The 6,000-nt window shown below is 44.4% G+C and overlaps 1 protein-coding gene across 1 annotated transcript in view; it reads left to right on the top strand.

Annotated features, from left to right (window-relative positions):
- Positions 1 to 5,240: 5,240 nt before the first annotated feature.
- Positions 5,241 to 6,000, top strand: part of GCKR (glucokinase regulator) — a 60,803-nt gene continuing 60,043 nt past the window's right edge. The window contains exon 1 of the mRNA XM_072144086.1: positions 5,241 to 5,399. The gene's annotated coding sequence lies outside the window, so the exon portion shown is untranslated. The remainder of the gene's footprint in view (positions 5,400 to 6,000) is intronic.

The raw sequence follows: 6,000 nt of genomic DNA, 5'->3' as shown, positions 1-6,000 counted from the left end.
TAGTTATTATTCCCCCCCATCCCCCATTACTTACCCCCATGTTATAAGGTTCTCCCTCTCATTCCTATGAAGCGCGGAGGGCTCTGTTATTGTGCAGATAATACAATGGTCACATCTATAAGTGACTTGTATTATGTCATTAGCTTGGGTTATGGATATATAGTTATTATTCCCCCCCATCCCCCATTACTTACCCCCATGTTATAAGGTTCTCCCTCTCATTCCTATGAAGCGCGGAGGGCTCTGTTATTGTGCAGATAATACAATGGTCACATCTATAAGTGACTTGTATTATGTCATTAGCTTGGGTTATGGGTATATAGTTATTATTCCCCCCATCCTCCATTACTCACCCCCATGTTATAAGGTTCTCCTCTCATTCCTATGAAGCGCGGACGGCTCTGTTATTGTGCGGATAATACAATGGTCACATCTATAAGTGACTTGTATTATGTCATTAGCTTGGGTTATGTATATATAGTTATTATTCCCCCCCATCCCCCATTACTTACCCCCATGTTATAAGGTTCTCCTCTCATTCCTATGAAGCGCGGACGGCTCTGTTATTGTGCGGATAATACAATGGTCACATCTATAAGTGACTTGTATTATGTCATTAGCTTGGGTTATGTATATATAGTTATTATTCCCCCCCATCCCCCATTACTTACCCCCATGTTATAAGGTTCTCCTCTCATTCCTATGAAGCGCGGACGGCTCTGTTATTGTGCGGATAATACAATGGTCACATCTATAAGTGACTTGTATTATGTCATTAGCTTGGGTTATGGATATATAGTTATTATTCCCCCCCCCCCATTACTTACCCCCATGTTATAAGGTTCTCTCTCATTCCTATGAAGCGCGGACGGCTCTGTTATTGTGCGGATAATACAATGGTCACATCTATAAGTGACTTGTATTATGTCATTAGCTTGGGTTATGGATATATAGTTATTATTCCCCCCCCCCCATTACTTACCCCCATGTTATAAGGTTCTCCTCTCATTCCTATGAAGCGCGGAGGGCTCTGTTATTGTGCAGATAATACAATGGTCACATCTATAAGTGACTTGTATTATGTCATTAGCTTGGGTTATGGATATATAGTTATTATTCCCCCCCATCCCCCATTACTTACCCCCATGTTATAAGGTTCTCCTCTCATTCCTATGAAGCGCGGAGGGTCCTGTTATTGTGCGGATAATACAATGGTCACATCTATAAGTGACTTGTATTATGTCATTAGCTTGGGTTATGGATATATAGTTATTATTCCCCCCCATCCTCCATTACTTACCCCCATGTTATAAGGTTCTCCCTCTCATTCCTATGAAGCGCGGAGGGTTCTGTTATTGTGCGGATAATACAATGGTCACATCTATAAGTGACTTGTATTATGTCATTAGCTTGGGTTATGGATATATAGTTATTATTCCCCCCCCCCATCCCCCATTACTTACCCCCATGTTATAAGGTTCTCCTCTCATTCCTATGAAGCGCGGAGGGCTCTGTTATTGTGCGGCTGATACAATGGTCACATGTATAAGTGACTTGTATTATGTCATTAGCTTGGGTTATGGATATATAGTTATTATTCCCCCCCCCATCCCCCATTACTTACCCCCATGTTATAAGGTTCTCCCTCTCATTCCTATGAAGCGTGGAGGGTTCTGTTATTGTGCGGATAATACAATGGTCACATCTATAAGTGACTTGTATTATGTCATTAGCTTGGGCTATGGATATATAGTTATTATTCCCCCCCATCCCCCATTACTTACCCCCATGTTATAAGGTTCTCCCTCTCATTCCTATGAAGCGTGGAGGGTTCTGTTATTGTGCGGATAATACAATGGTCACATCTATAAGTGACTTGTATTATGTCATTAGCTTGGGCTATGGATATATAGTTATTATTCCCCCCCATCCCCCATTACTTACCCCCATGTTATAAGGTTCTCCTCTCATTCCTATGAAGCGCGGAGGGCTCTGTTATTGTGCAGATAATACAATGGTCACATCTATAAGTGACTTGTATTATGTCATTAGCTTGGGTTATGGATATATAGTTATTATCCCCCCCATCCCCCATTACTTACCTCCATGTTATAAGGTTCTCCCTCTCAGTCCTATGAAGCGCGGAGGGCTCTGTTATTGTGCGGATAATACAATGGTCACATCTATAAGTGACTTGTATTATGTCATTAGCTTGGGTTATGGATATATAGTTATTATTCCCCTCCATCCCCCATTACTTACCCCCATGTTATAAGGTTCTCCCTCTCATTCCTATGAAGCGCGGAGGGCTCTGTTATTGTGCAGATAATACAATGGTCACATCTATAAGTGACTTGTATTATGTCATTAGCTTGGGTTATGGATATATAGTTATTATTCCCCCCCATCCTCCATTACTTACCCCCATGTTATAAGGTTCTCCCTCTCATTCCTATGAAGCGCGGAGGGCTCTGTTATTGTACAGATAATACAATGGTCACATCTATAAGTGACTTGTATTATGTCATTAGCTTGGGTTATGGATATATAGTTATTATTCCCCCCCATCCTCCATTACTTACCCCCATGTTATAAGGTTCTCCTCTCATTCCTATGAAGCGCGGAGGGCTCTGTTATTGTGCAGATAATACAATGGTCACATCTATAAGTGACTTGTATTATGTCATTAGCTTGGGTTATGGATATATAGTTATTATCCCCCCCATCCCCCATTACTTACCTCCATGTTATAAGGTTCTCCCTCTCAGTCCTATGAAGCGCGGAGGGCTCTGTTATTGTGCGGATAATACAATGGTCACATCTATAAGTGACTTGTATTATGTCATTAGCTTGGGTTATGGATATATAGTTATTATTCCCCTCCATCCCCCATTACTTACCCCCATGTTATAAGGTTCTCCCTCTCATTCCTATGAAGCGCGGAGGGCTCTGTTATTGTGCAGATAATACAATGGTCACATCTATAAGTGACTTGTATTATGTCATTAGCTTGGGTTATGGATATATAGTTATTATTCCCCCCCATCCTCCATTACTTACCCCCATGTTATAAGGTTCTCCCTCTCATTCCTATGAAGCGCGGAGGGCTCTGTTATTGTGCGGATAATACAATGGTCACATCTATAAGTGACTTGTATTATGTCATTAGCTTGGGTTATGGATATATAGTTATTATTCCCCCCCATCCTCCATTACTTACCCCCATGTTATAAGGTTCTCCTCTCATTCCTATGAAGCGTGGAGGGCTCTGTTATTGTACAGATAATACAATGGTCACATCTATAAGTGACTTGTATTATGTCATTAGCTTGGGTTATGGATATATAGTTATTATTTCCCTCCATCCTCCATTACTTACCCCCATGTTATAAGGTTCTCCTCTCATTCCTATGAAGCGCGGAGGGCTCTGTTATTGTGCAGATAATACAATGGTCACATCTATAAGTGACTTGTATTATGTCATTAGCTTGGGTTATGGATATATAGTTATTATTCCCCCCCATCCTCCATTACTTACCCCCATGTTATAAGGTTCTCCTCTCATTCCTATGAAGCGCGGAGGGCTCTGTTATTGTGCAGATAATACAATGGTCACATCTATAAGTGACTTGTATTATGTCATTAGCTTGGGTTATGGATATATAGTTATTATGGGTCACCATTGTGTAAGGAGCAGACAATGATACATGTGGGTGACGCTCACGTAGTTTGGTGTCCCCTGTGGATGTGACGTTCCCTTTGCTGCATATTTTGGGGTCTGTATGATCCCCTCACATCTCACTGGTTTAGTAGATTTTCTGTAAGTATCCGGATTTGTGCAGATTTTAGAGGAAACTTTGAATGTTATTTGCCAGATGCATGGCCTGGCTGTCTCTTCCTATTTTATAGGTTTTATGGCGCGGTTTTTATTCTGTTTTATTGATATTGTGCAGGTTGTGACTTTCAGAGCTCCGGTTATTACAGTTACTGATATTATGTGCATGTATTTATGTGACCTCTACACGTCCATCTATTACACTCAGGAGACGTGAAGGGAAATACTTTCTGTTTGGAAAACATTTTTTGCCATCAAACACAAATTTTAATTTTTAATTTTAAGTATTTTTTCTAAAATATTTCAGTTTGAATCAAAATTGCATGAAGGCGCCTCTGTCTATTAACTCTTTCATGCAGTTTAGAAAATGGGGCAGTGTCTGCTTACCGGAAATCTGTGGTTTTCTGTGGTTACTTTAATTCTTTTTGCTGTAATTTCGATTTTATTTTTAAACGTCAAAATTGTAAAAATTGCTCTGGTCCATAACGTGTAGTGCTAACCACTGAGCCGCCGTGCTACAAGGCTCTAGTGCTAACCACTGAGCCTCCGTGCTGCAAGGCTGTAGTGCTAACCACAGAGCCACCGTGCTGCAAGGCTATAGTGCTAACCACTGAGCCCCCTGCTGCAAGGCTGTAGTGCTAACCACTGAACCTCCGTGCTGCAAGGCTGTAGTGCTAACCACTGAACCTCCGTGCTGCAAGGCTGTAGTGCTAACCACAGAGCCACCGTGCTGCAAGGCTGTAGTGCTAACCACAGAGCCCCCGTGCTGCAAGGCTGTAGTGCTAACCACCGAGCCCCCGTGCTGCAAGGCTATAGTGCTAACCCCTGAGCCCCCTGCTGCAAGGCTGTAGTGCTAACCACTGAACCTCCGTGCTGCAAGGCTGTAGTGCTAACCACAGAGCCACCGTGCTGCAAGGCTGTAGTGCTAACCACAGAGCCACCGTGCTGCAAGGCTGTAGTGCAAACCACTGAGCCCCCGTGCTGCAAGGCTATAGTGCAAACCACTGAGCCCCCGTGCTGCAAGGCTATAGTGCAAACCACTGAGCCCCCATGCTGCAAGGCTGTAGTGCTGACCACTGAGCCGCCGTGCTGCCCATCAATCTCCCATATTACAGATTGTTTTTCCATACTAAAGGAACCGCTTGCTGACTGTGACTGTGGTCAGAAAATAGTTTTATTTTGGGGCCCCACTTTTAGTATTGCCCAGGGCCCCCCTTTGTCTAGCGCCGGCCCTGGGTGTGTGTTATTTTTGATCCTAGAAATGTCTGAATGGTTCCTGATGTTTTCGCTTCTATCTGGAGAAATTGTTTTGCTCGGGGCAGAAAGTTTGAAGTTTAACCAGAAAGTTTAATGATTACAACGAGATCTGATAACAATGAGAAAAACAAGACTTTGTGGGATTTCAGCGGAGACGCGGGAGACGCAGGGAAGACGCGGGAGACGCAGGGAAGACGCGGGAGACGCAGGGAAGACGCGGGAGACGCAGGGAAGACGCGGGAGACGCAGGGAAGACGCAGGAGACGCAGGGAAGACGCGGCGAAGACGTCTGAGCCTCCGACCCCAGGTGTGTCCAACGGCCTTCAGGGAGGACTGGGGGGGCACCCGCTGTAAAGGGGGTGTGGGTTATATTAAAATGAGGGGTGCACCCAGTGTATTGGGGGCAGGTCATATTAGAATGAGGGGTGCACCCGGTGTATTGGGGGTGTGGGTTATATTAGAATGAGGGGTGCACCCGGTGTATTGGGGGCAGGTCATATTAGAATGAGGGGTGCACCCGGTGTATTGGGGGCAGGTCATATTAGAATGAGGGGTGCACCCGGTGTATTGGGGGCAGGTCATATTAGAATGAGGGGTGCACCCGGTGTATTGGGGGCAGGTCATATTAGAATGAGGGGTGCACCCAGTATATTGGGTGTATGGGTTATATTAGAATGAGGGGTGCACCCAGTGTATTGGGGGCAGGTCATATTGGAATGAGGGGTGCACCCGGTGTGTTTGGGGGCAGGTCATATTGGAATGAGGGGTGCACCCGGTGTATTGGGGGCAGGTCATATTAGAATGAGGGGTGCACCCAGTATATTGGGTGTATGGGTTATATTAGAATGAGGGGTGCACCCAGTGTATTGGGGGCAGGTCATATTGGAATGAGGGGTGCACCCGGTGTG

The sequence above is a fragment of the Engystomops pustulosus genome, chromosome 3 (assembly GCF_040894005.1).
Source record: "Engystomops pustulosus chromosome 3, aEngPut4.maternal, whole genome shotgun sequence".
Taxonomy (NCBI): Eukaryota; Metazoa; Chordata; class Amphibia; order Anura; family Leptodactylidae; genus Engystomops; species Engystomops pustulosus.
Note: the sequence above shows the minus strand (reverse complement) of the source record. Positions and strands in the feature narration are given on the sequence as shown.